Source organism: Lissotriton helveticus, chromosome 2_1 (genome assembly GCF_964261635.1).
Source record: "Lissotriton helveticus chromosome 2_1, aLisHel1.1, whole genome shotgun sequence".
Classification (NCBI taxonomy): domain Eukaryota; kingdom Metazoa; phylum Chordata; class Amphibia; order Caudata; family Salamandridae; genus Lissotriton; species Lissotriton helveticus.
In genome coordinates this window covers 1222041844-1222061594 of record NC_136059.1, presented here as the reverse complement: position 1 = coordinate 1222061594, position 19751 = coordinate 1222041844, and the positions used below count along the sequence as shown (strand labels likewise).

General features: G+C 48.6%; 1 protein-coding gene and 1 long non-coding RNA gene across 3 annotated transcripts in view; one reads left to right on the top strand and one right to left on the bottom strand.

The window, feature by feature from the left end:
- Nucleotides 1-19751, bottom strand: part of ELOVL6 (ELOVL fatty acid elongase 6) — a 318318-nt gene that overhangs the window by 193419 nt on the left and 105148 nt on the right. The gene's annotated exons all lie outside the window — the stretch shown is intronic.
- Nucleotides 2451-3003, top strand: LOC144819685 (uncharacterized). The gene is made up of 2 exons (XR_013607512.1): nt 2451-2512; nt 2606-3003. It is a non-coding gene; the product is annotated as an uncharacterized LOC144819685 (long non-coding RNA).

The window sequence follows — 19751 nt, the reverse complement described above, 5'->3', positions numbered from 1 at the left end:
AAGTGTGTTTTCCATCCCGTTGATATTCCACATTTGCACTTTATACAACTTTAGAGAACCTTTGAACAAAATGTAATTTTTAAAGTGTCAGACTGCTGCTCTGTTGAAGCTACCTTGTGAAGTTAAAGAGTAAACATGGGTGAAGCAGACAGCATGATTTGAATGTTGAACAGATGTGCAGCCTGAGTCTGCATTATGCAAATCTAAGCACTGGCGCCCAGGTGCAGAGACTGTTGTAGGCCTCAGTTGCAGCACTAGAGGGCATGAGAGGCAATAAAAACGTATGAGCCGGTGATGCATGTAATGCATGGCATTTCATCCCACCCCGGGAGACACACTCAAGAACATTTTCCCTGTAGTGAACCAAGGACCTGTTTGTATACGTAGTGCCAGTACAGGCAGTAATTTCAAGGCATTAATCTCTACCCAGGTGAAAATTCAAGGTCACTGGTTTATTTAGGAAGTTATTGTTGACATATTGGTGTTTAGCAGGGCTCGAGTCGGGGTACCATGCGGGTGGACGGCGTCCCCGCACTTATTTTACCCAGGGGGACGCTGTCCCCCCTGCCAAACAGCTGGACTTCCTGTCGTGATGTCACTTCCGGTGACAGCTTACTGCTAAGGAGATGCTTGCATTTATTTCCGTTATACTTTACACCTGTTTATTATTACCCAATCCCAATTGTGTCTATTTTATTTGGGTGGCACTGCACTAACTGGTTCCAGTCCAATTCATGTGTTACTTTTCAGCTGGAATTTTTGTACCAGGGCAACGTACATTTTAATTCCATGACATATGTGACCACATGACTGAAATACATTATGAAAAATTATTTTTTTGCATCTGAGTACCTAATCGTGTGATGATGTTTTAGTATACAATGTTCTTTCGTTTACGTACGTTGCTTTTGGTCACGTTTCATTTTTTTTTTATTCACTTAACCTATTTTTATTTCTACATTTACTCCTCAGCGCCATTACTGAACCGACAGCACTGAGATGTCTCGGCTTAGCCCGCGCTGTCCATATCCCGTCACTAATGCGCAATAATCACCTCTGTCAGGTTTAGCTAATCTAAAGTGACCTAACTCCATTCTTTACCTCTGTGGCAACTCATACACGGCCTTCCCGCCCTCCACGAAGACGCACCGCCGACGCGTCAGGCGCGCTCACGGCTTCCAATGTCCACCTTGTAACCGCGCCGCGAGGCAGTCCCATCAGATCAATGCTGTTCAGATCAACTTAGAGCTCCCCGAACCGAACAGGGCCTTAAAACAAGACACAGGTCTAGCATGGTGAAATCCGAGTAGGGAACGCGCACGTCCTCGCTAAATGACTGGAGGAAAGCCTCCCTAGGATACAATAAATCTGTCTGCTCCAATAGGTAACCAAACACAGCCACAACACCCCACGCTCCTGCAAGGAGAAACAAACGTGTTGTTTAGCACAATTGATTTGCGGCCTGAAGCAGGCTGAGATTACAAAGCTGTAGAGCCGCGTATTTTTAGCTACACAAGGCAGCAAATGAGCAAAAAAAATCAAGTTGACCTTTTATGAACAGCATTTTTCTTGATGCTATGAACAGTGAATGTATGACATTCTGTAACAGCAAAGCATCCGCATAGCAGAAATTGTAGTGAAACAGCAGTATTATTCTACACAATTATTTGTTAGGGAGTGTCGGTGTGTCTATAGGCATGGGCATTGAGAGTCAACTTGTGTCAAGATATGACCAGTTCTAACTTGCATTGCAATCATCTAAAATCAGGGTTCTACTTCCCAAAAATCACATTGCAATTGCGTACAATTTCAGGGTTTATTGATTCAGGCATTTGCTAGTTTGTGCAGAAAAGAAGATGTGAAAAAGCCCAAGATGAAGGCTGTTGGCACTGCAAATACCAGCGTCTGGCATGGCTTTTGTATTGCCAAAGCCACGAAATGGCCAACCACCTGTGCCTGACTGGCCGCAGCGGGTACCGGGCATTTCCCCGGTGGGCTGGAAGGGTGGGAGCCGGTTTTGTGGCCGCGGGGATGCTTTTCTTACAGGGTGGGGGTGGAGGGGGGGGGGCGGTTTTGCAGCAGTGCTGCAATATCGGCCCCATGTAGGAAAAGTGTCAGCAGTGCTTTGTGCCCAACCCCCCACCACCTTCTCCTGCTTTCAGGGCCAGTCGAGCAGCAACCTGCCAGGGCCGGGTGCTGTTCCCAGTCCGGCCCTGCCAACCACCCAGACTGCCTTCAAACACTAATACACTGCTACAGCCCAAACACAACATCAGAACACGTTTAATTACTTACCTGTAATTCCCTTACTCCTAACTTTTATTTCCTCATTACAATATGAGAAGATCATCATCTCCCACAGATCCTTTTCATGTCCCCCTTCGATCTTAAACTAGGAAGCAGACACCACTCCCCTCTTAACTTCCTAACCATACCTTCTTAAAACATATTTACAGTCTCCCAATTTAATGGAGAAAACATATTAAATACCACAAGAATCAGTCGTCTAAAGGTATCCAACCACAAATACTGTGTATACTGTGCACCTACCATGACCACAATTTACATAGTAACACTCACTTTTATTTTTCATTGTAATCAACAGGTGACAGCGGCACCACCAGAAACTCTACAAATCGAAATTGTAGGACTAGAAAACAGACAAGCAACAAGCTTAACAATTACAACGAGACAACTTGAAAGCGACACCTTACAATCAATGGACATAAATACGGATATTTTACTAAACTTCTTGCTAATTGAACCAAATACAGAAATACTTGAAGACTTACTTGCAAATAAATTACCTGTAAAATGTGAAATTGTTTTCTGCAATGGAAAAATCCAAGAAATATCCAAAGTCTGACCTAACTTCAAATATTTCAGAACATCTTCTTCATGAGCTATATCTGCAAATGTAGCTTTCCAGAAAATACTGCACACATTGTCTACCATTTGTCTACATTGTTCATAAAAAGAAACTACAGTCAATTCTTTTTTTTTTTTTTTAAATAAAAACTTTCATAATCTAGCTGTCACACTTTAAAAAAAAACGTTATTTATCATTTTCAGACAATAAACAACAAACATACCACAGTTTCAGTTGAAAGAATTCTCTGCATGGTATACCAATACATCAGATAGCAGTTGCACATATTAACCGCTGTGCTGGGGGGAAGGGGGGCGCCACGTTTCTCGTGTGCTCATGACGAGCTGAGCTCGTCATGACCACGCCCGTTCCTTAGAACGCCCAGCACAGCAAGGGAATTAGCCCCGCATGTGAGCGTTCTAATGATCATGACGAGCTCAGCTCGTCATGAGCACATGAAACCCGTGGCTCATGACGAGCTGAGCTCGTCATGAGGGTGGGAGGGGTTAATATACTTGTGTGCGGACCGGCGTAATGTACATACAAATGCTTGTTCCATAATGTTTTCAGCATTTAAAATTTTTGCCATTTCCAACAGGGCCATAGAGGTGAATAGTCTGGTTTACAGCCCATGTGACAAGCACAAATCATTATGGAACGCTTTGACTTGAGATGATAGAGGAAAGTTAATCAACCTTCCACCTTCTCTCCTGGACTTCCTTCTTCATCTCCTTAGACCCTTGGAGACAGAGAGCTCACTCGGTTGCTGCTGGGATTGAGACTTCCGTCATGACTTCAAACAAAGTAGTTGTAAAGGGACAGCTGAAATTCCAGGAGCCTAGTCCCGACAGTTTCGACGACTTCGGAGGGCTGGAAGAGGTCCCCCGCCACACGGCGGAGGAGGGCACTGGTCATTCCAGGAGCCTAGTCCCGACAGCTCGACGACTTCGGAGGGCTGGAAGTGGTCCCCCGCTACACGGCGGAGGAGGGCACTGGACATCGAATGCTGTCTTATGTAAAGCGCTTTGATAACCTAATCGGCTCAAGTTACTGAAATGTGCAACGTAACTGATTCTATGTAAACTGCTGTGATAACATGTAACGGAACTGGTGCTATGTAAAGCGCTCTGATAACCTAATCGGTTCAAGTTCGCGCTATAGAAAACTCTAAAAATAAATAAATAAATATTAGCCTGCAGATTACCCTCTCCATTAGGAGTATGAGTGGGAATTCATAACTGCAATGAGGACAAAATCTCGGAGTAATCTAATTATTAATAAGTAAAGTTTACTTCCTAATTTGCTTCCTTTTTACAGTCATTTTTATAGGACATATATAAAAGCTTATAGAGTAATCCCGGGCCACACATAGCCTACTTTACCAGATGAAACCAGAGAATCACTCAAACAATTGCTCAAACCATGACAAATATTTTCTAGTATTACCATCAGCAAATTACAGTGCTGCCCGTAGTGCTCTTGCTCCAAAATCATCACAACCCTGGTCCTCACAAAGGATTAAATCATTTTTTACAAAGGTTGGAGGGAACTGCCCAAGTGGCCGCCCTGCAAATCTCCACAATGGTTTGTAATTTTCACAAGTGATCAGCAACAAGTTATATTTATGAATTGTGTGATTTGTCGGAGAATGATCTTCAATGCAATCATGTGTGTATATATAATTTCTTGTAAGAGATTATTTTGCTAAAAGTGTAAATATCTGAATTGTGTGATTTGTCGGAGAATGATCTTCAATGCAATCATGTGTGTATATATAATTTCTTGTAAGAGATTATTTTGCTAAAAGTGTAAATATCTTTTGAGACTGCAATGTTTATTGAAGATCTGCTGAGATTCCCTCCCTTAAGGGAATTGGTATATTTCTCACTTTATGCACACACAGACTGGCATCTTCGTTCAGAACTATCCTATGCACATATCCCTACAGCTAGCCAATTTTACCCGAAAACACATTGTTAGACATGGCATCTTTTGCCATGGTTTCCCCTGTCATTTTGCCTATGACCTCCTGTTTTTGACTGTGTGCTGTATTTCATTTTGGATGACTTTAAGACTCTGGACACTTTTCCATGCCTGACCAGTGGTAAAGTGCAAGTGCTCCCTGTCTAAAATGTAATGGTATTTGGTTTCTCCCTGATTGGCCTATTTGATTTACTAGTAATTCCCTAGTACAGTGCAAAAGGTGTGCCCAGGGCATGTAAGTCAAATGCTACTAGTGGGCCTGCAGAACTGATTGTGCCACCCACATGAGTAGCCTTGAAAACATGTATCATGCCTGCCACTGCAGTGTGTGTGTGCAGGTTTAAACTGCCATTTTGACCTGGCAAGTGCACCCACTTGCCAGACCCAAACCTTCCCTTTTATTACATTCAAGGTACCCCTAAGTTAGGCCCAAGGTAGCCCCATGGGCAGGGTGCAGTGTATTAATAAAGGTAGGACATGTACTGTTGTGTTTTACATGTCCTGGTAGTGAAATACTGCTAATTCGCATTTAACTACATCAAGGCCCATCTTTCCCATAGGCTAGCATTGGAGCTGCCTTGTAATATCCTACATGTGTTTCTTCCTATTGGGAGCTGATAGGAAATTGGAGTTTGGTGTCTCTGGACTCACAATTTAAAAATACATCTTTTAGTGAATTTGGCTTATACATTTCCGGTCTGAAAATGCCACTTTTAGAAAGTTGGCATTTTCTTACCTTAACCATTTTATTTCTCTGCATATCTATGAATACACGTCTGGGTCCAAATGACAATTGGACTGTTTGTGCATTCACTCTAGACAATCAAACAAAGGGAGCACAGGTGTGCACTGCATATGCTGATGGCCCATCACCTGGCTGATAGGCCTTCCTGAGCTAGAGTGGTGGGAGGAGTTGACACTGACACCTGAATAGGGCCGTGCCTGTCCCCACACTACTTCCAAGGCTGAATTGGGTACAAGTACTGGAACTCTGAAACCATATACCTGGTACACTTCTGGATTAAGGACATTCTGCCAGGAAGAAGAACTGTGTTGCTGTCAGGAGGAACTGTCACTCTGTAGTTTGCTTTGCTGTGTTGGACTGCTGCTTGCTGCTTCTGTTGTGAGAGGGAAAGGATTGGACTTTGCTTTCTACATCCTGCTTTCCATGGTTCTCCAAGGGCTTGAGTTGAGCTTGCCTCATGTTGGAAGTCTCAGGACCATCAAATACTTAATCTACCAAGCGCCTGGGCTCCTCTGCCAGGAGCCATACTCTGCCGACTGGTGCCAAATACAGTTCCTGGGCCCTCGGAAGTGAGTTCTGGTGCTAAAGATAGGAACACCCACTCACAACTACAAGATTCATTTTGGAACAAACGCATCATTGCAAAACTCAACACATCCCCGCAGCCTGCACCAAAGTGTGGTCCGTGCCCGACGCAACGACCGCAGCTTTCAAAGCAGGCCCAGACTTTTTGCCACAGCGTCTCAGAAGAATCGCTGCTGCGTGAGTCTTGAGCACGGCATCAACGAAGTCTGTGATGCACTGCTCCGACTCTCACAGCACCTGCTTCAACACCATGAAATCAACGCTGGGTGGGGGCCTGGCTAAGCGCGCAACGTGAATAGCCGCCTTGGGGTAGAGCTCCGCTCCGAGCTCCCCTTCCCAGCGCACTTATCCGGAGACAGGCCGATTTCAGCCGGCCGGAAACCGCCGGCGCAGCTGCGGGACACCACCCTTGAGCACCCCACCGACTTTGGCGGAGATCGGTGCATCCGCGCCGCACCGAGAAATCCGGGACGCCCAAGGCGCTCACATCGCGTCCGACCTCGGCGAGCACCCAGGCAAGGCCGAGGCTCTGGTGGGCGCGATAGGCCACAAGCTGCGGCCTGCTTACTAACCCGGCGCACTGCACGGTGACACGACGGAAGCGCCCGGGGCCCGGCCCGACCCAGCCGGAGGTCCCGCTCACCACGCACCGCCCACCCTGAGGCCTGCCCATAAGGGTGACGACGCACGGCCGGGCAATTTCGACCAGACTGCCGCGGACCGGAGGCGGGAAAGGCGGAGCTGGTCCACCACACACGGAGAGCTGCAGCTGCCACCCAAGAGGGCCCAAACACTCGCCCCAGCGCCAGGTGACTAAAGTTAGGGGCGCTATTCACCCGTGTGGAACGAGTGGGGGAAGTCTGGGCAGCAGGGCTGATCAGGCTTGATGACGCTGTTGCTGCGCTGCTTCAGGAACATCCACTGGGTGCCAGGACACCCACCGGTCGACAGAGCGGTAAGAGGACACGGACGTTCGCAGCCTGGGAAGCACAGCGTCCACGAAGACAACTGCGCCACGTGGGCGGCGCGGATGCCCGCACGACCCACAGCCACATCAATAGCATCACTGAGGGGCCCACACCGACACAATACCACAAGTCAAAGAGGGATCAGTGGCCTAGCTGGCACGTGGCGCCACTAACTGCCGAAGCAAAGGCGCAGTCACGCACACCTGCCCGCACCCAGGTCGCGGTAGCCGAGAGGCTGCCATACACGCCAGCTGGTCCACCTGAGTCAGACCGCGCCGCTGGGGCGGAGGCGACGCAGCGAGTCAGATGTCTAACGGGCCTAGAACCCGGACTGGAACCGGTGGCGCAAACACAAAGGGCAAGATGGACAAGTCCGGGAAGAGCACCGACCCAGACCAAACAGCGGCAAAGCTGGATACCCTGCTGGCTGCAATGGAGAGATTAGAAGAATCTATACAGCTCACTCGCACCTCCCTGGCCACAAAAATTGATAGCGTGGTCATAGACCTGACACACTTGAGAGCAGACCATAAAAAACTGGCGGACCGCACCACGATTCTGGAGGACGAAATGCAGGTGCTTAAGCCCCAAGCCGACCAAACGCACAAGCAGATCCAGGACTTACTAAACAGGGTGGAGTTCCTGGAGGACAGAGCCGAGGATGCGGAGGGTAGGGCACGAAGAAATAACGTGCGATTGGTTGGGGTCCCGGAGAAATGGGAAGGGAAGACCCCGGAGGAGCACATGGAACGGTGGCTGAAGGACTTACTTCCGGAGGGGTCGCTCTCCCCACATTTCGTGATAGAACGTGCCCACAGAGTCCCCACCAAACCTCTAACAACGGGCTCCAACCCACGGCCCATGCTGCTCCGCATATTGAACTATCGAGACAGGGACTCCATCCTGCGCGAAACACGCAAACTCCACGAGATCCGGATTGAAAATACGTCTGTGATGTTCTTTCCGGACTACACTGTACAGGTACAGCGGCAAAGACACTCCTTCCTAGAGGTGAAGAAACGCCTGAGACAGTTGGGACTGCAATACTCTCTGCTGTTTCCTGCGAAACTGAGAGTGGTGGCTGGGGAGCGCACTCACTTCTTCAATGACCCAACAGAGGTGGAAGCCTGGCTGGACAGCGGGGTGGACACTGACCCCAGAAAGGCCACGGGCCCCGCGGACAATTCGGGGGCAGGAGAAGGAGGCGCAGACCCTGCCAACGGTCGCAGACCGGTGCGCAAGAAACGACAAGTACTCCCCCCCCAGCAGACGCCGCGAGGCAGGAGAAACAAGATGCCCTCCGCCTGGTGATGGAGCTCAGCAGATCCCCTGTGCGGAGCGACGCGGCGGGCGGAAGCGTGCAGGACCTCCCCAGTGATGACGAGGCCATCTATGGCATACCGGACTCACAAGCATCAGGAAACAGGCCGGACGTCACCCCGCAAACGGCGGACTACATCAGTTAACCACACAGAGGGGTCGGCACTCCTTGGAGACATTGTCATGGACTACGGCACTAGATCCCGCTGGAACACGCAGGCCAGACCGCAACGCTGCGACAGCGGAAGACACACACCACAACGGACTACATCCTTGCTACAGGACGTCCAGCGTGGAGCCGACTCACGCCAAGCACCCCCCCGGAGGGCAAGGGACTATGAGTGACAATGGATGCTTGCACCTGACCGGCGCACAGCTGCGGAGACGCCTCGCCTGGCAGCGGATCGTAAAGTATGGTATTTCCTACATGTACTAATGGGGTTCCCTGTATGCAAGGGCGGTTTAGACCGGCACGTCCTTCCCGGGAAGGAGGCAGGCCTTCACATAACGACTTTACTGACTCGTGACTGTTGTCACCGTGCGCGTAGCACAACCACCCCCTTAGATTTAGACTTTGTTGCTCTCCTAGAGAGTATGGACGGGAGCATGTTTCGCATCCGACCTTTTGGTATTTTGAATGTACATAATGTTCAATGGCTCACTGTTCCGATAGCCATGTTACTATCCCCTCCTTCGTTCTCAATGCTGTGGTGTGTAATCATATGTATCTGCACGAGTACTGGGGGCGATTGCTCGATGGCGACCATGGGGTGTACGGGGTGGGAATGGGCGGACTGGGTGATTGGAACTGTTCAAGCACAGTAATGTCTACTGTTAAGATATGTACGTGGAATGTGAGAGGTATACACACACCAGCACGTCGTTACCAAATTTACTCGTACCTCAAACGACACCACATTCAAATCGCCCTCCTACAAGAGACACACCTAAACGTCACAGAACTCCCCACACTACGTCGTAGATGGCGTGGGCAGTTGTATGCCACAGGTTTCTCATCCTATGCTAAAGGGACACTGGTGTGGGTCAGGCCGGGCGTTCCATGGACAACATTAGATGTGCACACAGATCCCGGGGGGAGATACGTCGCGGTCCACGGTAGACTGGACGGGAACCCACTGGTACTGGTCTCAGTGTACGCGCTCAACACAGGACTGGCGGATTTCCTTGCTCAGATGTCAAATACACTGGCCCCCTGGCATGGCGTCCCCTGAGTGCTCGGCGGTGACTACAACAGCACACTCAATCTAGCACTAGACCGCTCCCACCCCCCACCACCCAGCTCACAGGCACAACAGGCGGCAACCGCGCTTCAGGCGTGGTCCACACGATGGGACTTACAGGACGCGTGGCGCAGCCGTAACCCACATACCAGGCACTACTCGTATTACTCGGGAGCTCACGCCCTACATGTGCGACTTGACAGGTACATGGTAACCAGTGAGATCCTACCACATATCACGGACACCTGTTACATGGGCCGCACACACTCTGATCACAACCCACATTTCCTAGACCTGACGTGGGAGCAACCACGGCCCCCAATACCCACATGGAGGCTGCAGCCTGATCTGCTACTGGATGGCCCGTTTCGAAGCTCTATAAGCACACAAACGGTGCACTATTTTGAGGACAACAATGGCACGGCATCGACACCACAGGCCGAATGGGACGCGTTTAAGGTGGTCATCAGGGGACACTGCCTGGGCACCCAAGCCCACTCCCGACGACAATTAGAAGCTGACCTCAGACACTTAGAGTCAGACATGATGCAAGCGGAACATGCGGCGGTCACTGGCGCCAACACTAGTTTATTGGAGGCACAAGCGAAACATGATACACTGATTGCTAGGTTGAAACATGTCAACTACACAGCCCATTCAGCCCGCACACACCACACTGGGGACAAACCTGGCAAGCTATTGGTTTGGCTGATACAGCGTGAGGAGCGCACGTCTCCCGTGACAGCGATCTGTCCGGCTATAGGCCCGGTGGTATACACCCAGGCGAAAATCCACGAGGCCTTCGTGGCACACTATAGTGCGCTGTATGAGTCCCGGCTAATGGCCACACAACCGACCATTACTGCGTACCTGGACGACATAACACTACCAGCCCTATCAGATGACGCTGCTGAACACAGATTATAAAATCCTGGCGTCGACCCTAGCTCGACGCCTAGCAGCCCTGGTGCCCGCCCTGATACACAATGACCAGAACGGCTTTGTGCCCGCAAGATGCACCTCCCACAACATACGGAGGTTGTTCCGCGTGCAGAACTATGCGGTACGAGAGTGGCCGAGATCGGGTTGTCTAGTATTGGACCTTGAGAAGGCCTTCGATTCAGTCGAATGGCCCTATTTGCTGTCAGTGTTGCGCAAATTCGAGCTAGGGGACGACTACATTGAACTGGTTGGATTACTGTACGGATACCCTGAGGTGCGAGTCCGCACGGGCAAGCTGATATCCAACGCCATCAGGGTCCGACGCGGCACCAGACAGGGCTGCCCACTGTCCCCGCTGCTCTTCTCACTGGCTATAGAACCCCTCGCTGAGGTATTACGAGCCAAAGGCACTCACTGGGGCATTCCAATGGCAGACAGCGTACACATCGTCTTGCTGTATGCTGACGACCTGCTCTTGTATGTCAGGGACCTTACCCGGTTGCTGCCTGAGCTGTCGGACATCTTCCGGTCCTTCGAGACCATGTCAGGCCTTAAAGTCAACTGGGCCAAATCGGGGGCGTATGCGTTCGCTCCTGACACACCAGACCCTGAAGTCACGATCAATGGAGAACGGCTGCCGTGGCACCATACTTCGTTTAAGTATCTGGGAATACATATATATAGAACTCCTCCGGATATCCTTGACGGCAACCTGACACGAGCTATAACGTCCATAAGATCCCAGATAGCCTTCTGGAAGACCCTCCCACTCAACGTGCCAAGCAGGGTGACATTGACAAAAATGATCGTCCTGCCCAGACTCCTATATTACTTCGCTAACATCCCAACATACGTCCCGGTTCGCACTTTTAAAGAGCTAGAAACCATGGTCAGAGACCTGATATGGAACACCGGGAGACCCAGAGTGGCCCTGCGAAAATTATATACGCCGGTCAGTGACGGTGGCCTCGCAGTGCCAAACCTTGAACTCTATTATCTAGCTGCACAACTACAATGGGTGACGGCCTGGCTCGCAGGGAAACATCTAGAGGACACAGCCACGGCAACAGATATTCTATCACACACACAGATACACTCCCTGTTCCACCCCCTGACGCGCACGAGGAGGACATCTCAATTACATGCGGACGTGGCTGTAAAATGCCACACCAGGTGCTTAAAACTAACAAAACACACTACTCCGTACGCCCCGGCGCTTCCTCTCCTGGGCACACCCAAGGCCACGTCCGTTGTCACGGAGGTGGCACTGGAGCACTGGACACGCGTGGGAGTGGACACCATGGAGGACCTATACGCTGATGGCACCCTGATACCCTTCGTGACACTGGCCAGTGACACGGGTCTTCCAGCGGGGCAGTTCCTACAGCACGCCTCCATAGTTATGGCTTACACGCAGCGATGGGGGAGCATCGCTGAGGAGCCACCCACACATCAACTGATACAGAGCCTACATGTCATGGGAAACGGTACGCATGTGGTACACTGGCTGACACGAGCGCTGTTGTCACACACACAGTGCTCCTCGCAACCGCTACGTGACAAATGGGCAGTTGACAGGGGGAAGGAATGGACGGACGGAGAGTGGACGGTTATACTGACAGGCCCAAGAACATCCCCCGAAATGCGCGCTTTAAGTTGATCCAGTTCTATATCCTACATCGAGTGTACCTCACACCGGACAAAATTAATCAGTACTTCCCGGGCGCCGCAGCTTGCTGCCCGAGATGCGCACTAGGGGAAGCAGACTTGCTACACATGCTATGGCACTGCCCACAACTTCAAACATACTGGCGTGCGGTGCTGCCGACACTAGAGCGCTGCACGGCCATGCCGATACCACACACATGGGAAGCATGCATACTGGGCCTATACAAGCGGACCAAACACAATAAAGTCCCCTCCCGTTTCTGGGACCTCTGACTCCTCACGGCCAAAAGGTTGGTTACAAAACATTGGAAGCGAACCACCCCACCCCTGGCGGAGCACTGGCGCACCTCCCTAGACAACTGGGCAAATGCAGAAAGCATCACCCTCCACAATGAGGAAACGGCGGGACTGAGAAAGTTCCCGATTGCGACAATGTGGGACGGGATGCTAAGCTCCTTACATAGAGACTGCCAAGAGAATATAGACCTTAACCCAGACGACCCCGACGGGGCAACACATGACCACCCACAAAACGCCACTGATGCGCCCACCGGCGACGTCCCACCCTGACCGCCACGGTGCTACCCCACCCGGCACCCTGCCCATGCCGCACGCCTCCCGCTACCTACCCGTAGCCCTCCCCGACACCAGACAGGAATTCGTAGTCACTACTCAATAGCACCCATGAGCCCCCAATGCATTGATACACCCCCGATCCGAAACACACATCACGCATCCAAGTTAGATGACCATCACCCCCATTTCACACTTCCTTATTTTTTTTTCTCCTTGTTGTTTATTTTCTGGTATCCTCTTCCTCGCTGGGCCGACACGGCTGGAACATTTGTATTATACCACTGTTAAGCTACATGAAGCGATGTACTACTATGTAATGTGATACGTCCTGCGAACATGACAGACATCACTGCGATGTGGAAATATGTATGATGTAACATTTATGTTTGGTTTTCCTCCTGTGAATTTAATAAAAGATATATTAAAAAAAAAAAAAAAATGAAATCAACGCAGGGTGACTTGGCTATCGATGTATCGCCCGAGTGCTGCCTTCATCATTAACATCGCATGGTATTAAGGAAGCGAGGTATCATGCCCACACACTATGCACCACCTCCCCTGCGCCACTCATCGTCACCGGGCGTTAAGTGGCTCAGGGACTCTGCACTGCCTTAAGGAACCAACGCATCACTGTCTACAGCGACACATCACTTCCTCTGCATAACGCACTGTCTCCGAGCACCAACGTGCCAACGACCTGCATAGCAGTAAGGAGCCAAAGCATCACCTGCTTTTTTGACACTTCACCTCCCTTGCACCACACATCATCTTTGATTTTTAACGCATCTAAGGTACTTTGCCCAGGGCAAGTGCAACTATTGATTTGTAAGAGCCAGAACTTTATTTACTTAGAAAATTCATATCTTGAGTTTGTATGTGGCATTTTTGCTGTTTTGGTCTTGTTCTAATCAAATAAATATTGGCTATTTTTTAAAACTGGTGTGGTGTGCTTTTGTGGTGTTTTCACTGTGTTACTGTGTGTGTGTGTAGATTGCCTCCGAGATAAGACTGACTGCTCTTGCCAAGCTAACGAGGGGGTGAGTGCAGGTTATTCTGAGGGTTTAACTTACTTACGGTGATTAGAGTGAAGGTCCCTACTTGGACAGGTGCAAACCACTGCCAAGTAGAGACCCATTTTCTAACACACATACTGAAGTTCATTTTTAATTTGTGATTCTAGGATATCACAATCACTCAACAACAGTACTGGCTTCAAACTATTGGGGTCCAATTTCATAGATAATGCTCCTAGGTCTTTCCATCTCAAAGCAGGTCTCTTGAATGACACATACACTTTCTTTAATGCTCTTCTATTTTTGAATTCGAATTCAAGTTCTCTATATCCAACAAGTACTATTTGTTCTCCAGTGAAACTTTCCAGTTTAACTTCTGGTGGTTTTAATTGTTCTCCAAATATTTTTACAAATTTCTCCTTCCACACACCATTATCTATGATGGTGAGTGGCGAGCCAGTATTAGCTATGATACACATCTTGACTCCACCAAACTTCATCTCCGATACAGGTATCTTCACACTCTCATCATTAACTATTCCAACTGTGCCTTCCCCAACACTCAGTACACATTAATCCTCCTTCCTTACGAGGCGTCACCTTCATCCTTCTCCCCCTTACTGCATGCACTCTTTACCTTCCAAAAACCTTTCCGTGTCCGTTCTTTTTCTACATACTCTCACAAAATGTCATACCACCCCACAACCAGAACGGATGTATGACGGTACGACGCGTACCGTCACAACGCATTCCTTTACAACCCGTTCCTTACAACGCAAGTCGTTACCACGACTTGCGTTGGGGCGCGGATTTCGAATAGTATAATTTACTATTCTAACACCAGTCCCCATGGACACTAGGGAAGGTGTTGGAATAGTAAATATACTATTTTTAATCCTCTAGCGCCCTCCAGCGCAAATCGTGGTTACGAGTCACGACTTGCGTTGTAACGGACGCGTTGTAAAGGCCACGCGGAGTAAAATCCGCGTGGTAAAGGATGTTTCCCACCAGAACATCTTTGTTTAATAGCCAGGCAATTTTTACTGTAAGCAAGATGACCCAGGATACCACTTATGAAACATTTTGGTTGATCCTTCCTCACAGACGATTTATCTCCACTTTTGTCATTAACGCTACCTCTGGTTCCTACTTCTTAAGAGACATTTTTGACCCCTGTACTAGTTTTAGATTTATTTACTTTTCCCACCATGTTGCTCTCCTTTCCATACACCATCGCCTTTGCAAACCTGTTCCTCAAAACTGCTTTTTGCACTAAGGCAATGATATCCTTCAATGGAGAGTCATTATTGACCCATAACCAGATCATTACGCACACACATTACAGCAATATTCAGGATCGATCACTTATCAACTCATCATGTAGATTGCCAAATCTATGCATCAATGCTAGCTTTTTCAGTGCAGCGACAGTTCTTTACTCTTTAATTTTCCCCTTGGTTCCTTTAGAAAAAATAATGTTGGTCAATAGCAACACAAATTGTAGGAACAAAGTACAAAACCAAGACCTGAAGTGCATTCTCAAAAACATTTTCTTGTCCCTCCCATCTAAGATTTTTTTCATCCTCTAAAATATTTTCAACCTTCCGGGACCCAAGCAATGTAATAATATTCTCAATTTGCTTTAAAGTGAAAGTTCTTCCTCCTCAAAAAATGAAATATCATTTAAGAAAAACTCTTTCCAGTCTTCCCATTACATGGATGGAATATCACCAGCAACAATGACAGGTTGCGGTGAAGAGAGATTTATGTCTGATTTACACTAATGGTGAAGCAATTTGTGACAATGTTCAAGCCATGAAATACCCCCTTTGCAGAGAGGGAAAAAAATTATACAAAAGTTCACTGTACCATGTATCAATATGCTTGCTGAACCCCCCAAAATCACCACATGATCTGATTTTGACAATGTGTGTAGACCTCGGAAAGGTGGCTGAGAATGTTGGACATTTTTCTCAGAAGACACTGAATACTATTTACAAAATGGCGGCACGTAGGTCATGCTGATGACCTCATACATTGAACGCCGACGTAAGTTGTTCCTAATAATTGCTGCTGATGGTGTTTAAAATTAGACGCTACTCTCGGGTCTCCATGGCACTGATCACAAGCAAACGCCCTTCCAAAACCATTATTATTCAATGGTTGCTATGCTCTGGTCAGGAGTAGTGAGCTCCTTCAAATGAGTTTGTACCAGATAGGTCGCTCACGCCAACAACAGATCACACAACGGTTAGTCCCAAGTTTTCGGACAGTCACTCATGCTAGCAATGGAACACACAACACTAAAACCAAAATCCAAAGTTTCAATACCATCAGGTACCTCCATATAGGTGAAAGGTTATCTAGAGATTAACAATCCACACTCATAATCCATAGTCCGGTAGATAACGCAGCAACAGCTTTAATCTAATGGCCACAATAATTCAGAATGGCAACAGGTTACAGCAGTGGGTCCCATAACTCTCACCTGAGTTAGTGCTTATCGTCAGTTTGTAATGAACATTGAAATGTTGAGTATTCTACTGAAAACAATGGAGTGATCCGAGCTTCTAATAGCTGGTAAACGCCCAAAGCATCAAAATTCCAATGTTTAACAAGGGCCTCATGGAGCCCTAGGGGTTTTTAACACCCTCGGGATCCGTGAGACCTTTGTTTTACAAATTAAAACATTCTGCCCTCAAGGGGCAGAATGTCCTAATAGCCTCAGAGCCCTTTGTAGCAGGGTCTACCGGCTATTAAAGTCCTGCACCCTTGTTAAAGGCCCGAACCAACTAGAGCTCTAAAGTTATATTAAGCCCCGTTGAGCAACCAAGAAAGCCAACCATTCACTCCCTTCACTCTCTGCCTCCTCCCCATTCCATGATCTCAAACTCTATGATACAAAATGACATCCAGGTGTAACAATACATAGAAAGAAAACACTACACATAAATCGGCCTTTTTCCTGGTTAGTAGGACTGACTCTGAATATAGTATTCCAGCTGCCAGGTGACTGCCTCTATCCAGCGCAGCACTCCCAGCTGGTGCTGTTCTGCTCCACAATGTCTGCATTCTGTGGTATCTGGACTTCTATGTTATGCCTTCCCTCTCTGTGGAATACTCATGTGATGCAATCCTCATGTGATGTCACTTCATAGAATGTTGGGAGTCAGATAGCTACAGTTGTCTGGGCTGAGTAGCATGCTGGCTGCTCCTGGTGGGGTCTCCCTGTGGCCTTGTGGGAATGTGTAATGATCAATTCCACAAATGAACTTGATCATTACACATTCCCACTGGCATCATTCACCTGTCCATAGCATTTTTTGATGTGTGTCCCGTGCTCTGATCAGCTCCACAAGCCATCATGCTGAAACACAGGCAGGCTTTCTTTATTATCTCCAAGCACTACAGAAAGGGGTGAGAAAACACCTAACAAGTAACTGAAGTTTCTTTCAATCGGGTCTGTCAGAGACAGTTGAAAAAAATATCAGGAAGTTCGGCAGGTCAGTCTGCCCCTTATAAAGGAGGGGTATCTGGTTCTCTGTTTGAAGTGAGAAAGGGGTCTGGGAAAGATCTCTGGAGGAGATGATGTTCTTATATCCTACTGACTGAAACAAAGAAGTGAAAGAGGAGGTAACAGTCAAACCAGGGCAGTAATGGAGGTGTGGCGGGGGGGGGGGGGGGCACCCACAAACTCTTAAGGAGAGTGGCTCTTTAGGAGAGAAAGGAGAACTGCTAACACCAATTTTCAGCCAAGACAAGAGTCCCTTTGTTTTGTATACTTTCCATTTAAACCCTCATCATCCCCAAGAACACTCTCTTCCTGTGAAAACGAAGATTATTTCTCTGTCCCATCCTGATGAAGGCAAATTGATGTTGGGGACTAAAATGTCTCTCAATTAAAGAATATAAAATCTACTATTTTCTGGAAGGTGCTGCAATTAAGAGCTTCGGTCATATAACAAGCCAAAATGACACAGGAGCAGGAAAAACGGAACAGTGCTCCAAATTTAGCAATCTGGAATAGCCAAATGCACCGGGGGTCCACAATAGGATGATAGAGAAATAGTAGTTGGATGCAAGTGCTGTGGAAGATAGCACCTTCCCCAGAAACATGTGCCAGAAGTGGACTTTCAACCAAAAACAATGGAGACTGGACAATGGTGTATTGGTGAATGCTCACTGGTAAGGGCATGTATGCCCATAAACCTCCAGAGGTGGTCATGGCCGGACAGAGAAGAGAAACAAGCCCTGGCAATTCCACTCGACCGGCCCCTGGGGGGATGTTTATGGCACTGAGAAGCTCTAGTTGCGAGTACCGCTGCCACTTTAATTTTGGTACGTGGGAGATATTGCAGCACTGCTGCAAAAAGCACCACCCATTGACAAAACCGACCTCCACAGCTGCAAAACCAGCCCCCACCCCTCTGGCCCACCCGGGGAAACGCCCAGTGCCTGCTACGGCCAGCCCGGCGCTGTTTGTGGCCAGCTTCCCAGAAGACAAGGAACAGAATAAGGAAGTGGTTTGCCACCCAGTAGAATGAATAAATCATGTTTTCCAGAAGTGGATGCCCACAAGATGTGTCTGACTGAAGAAGAACTAAACGTGGCTGCCACTAGTGTGTAGCCACAAGATATGCTTAATTGTCTGAGAGGTAATAAAGCATAGCTATACAAGTATACGGTCACCCGGTACACCGGTTTGATTAAGCGTTAATACAGTAGAGTGGGCTAGACTGGAGTGGGATACAGTGGAATACTATATTGTGTGGTGGGGTAGAGTTGAGTAGTGTACAGGGGAGTGGCATACAATGGAATAGTGTACACAAGAGTGTCGTAGTGTGCTGTGGCATACAGTGGAATAGCATAGAGTGAAGTGATGGAGAGTGGAACAGAGTAGAGTGGGGTGGTGTACAAAGGAGTGGTGTACAGCAGAGTGGGGTAAAGAGGAATAGCATGACAAGGCAGTATATGAATGGCTACCGACATAACATGTTGACTACAGTTTGTCAGTGTTCTTGACAGTGTTTATTTCACCTTGTACATTTTTTTAAGGGATGGGGCACGCACGCATTATAAAAAAAGAATGGGAGGGGGGCTACTCAGCCCAACTCCTGAGCTGATTGTGGCCCTAGCACCGCATACCCTGGGTCTATCCGATTTTATTTCTTTTTGTTTTCTTGTAAAAAAGGGAAGGGGCTGTGCGGCCCCCTCCGGGGCTGATTTTGACCCAGGGGACCCCATACCCCAGTGCCTGCCCCTTTTTATCTCTTTAAAAATAAAAAATAAAAGGAAGGGGGAGGAGCACGACCCCTCTCCCAGGCCTATTTTGGCCCCGGGGACTCCATTCCCCAGGGTCCAGCCCCTATACTGGGTGTCCTGGTCCCATCCAGTCATTTTCGTTGGGGGCCGCGAGGTAATCCTGAAGGCCACCGCAGTCCCTGCTGGCTCCCACGTCCTACTCGAACTCACATTGTTTTTGGACAGCAAGAGTTGCTAAACATGCAGCTCCCTATGTCCAAAAGCAATTAGCTTCTGCTTCGAGTTAGTGAGAGCATTTTACATGCTCTTGTTTACTCGAAGCAGAGCAGAGTTTCCTATGGCTTAGCGGGAGCGGTAATGCTCCTGCCAAACCATTGCAAACTGCAGTGTGCCAGGGGTGGGCACCCTGGGGCATTACAGGAGCTGGCCCTGTGGTGTGGAAGTCCCCAGGGCCATTATAGGCCTCCTTGGTTTGTATTGCCCCGGAGATGGTGGTGGCACCTGGGGCTGCAGAGGGGCCGCATGGGCACCCCGCTTTCAATTATTTAATAGTGTCCCGGGGAGGTGACAGTCCCCGGG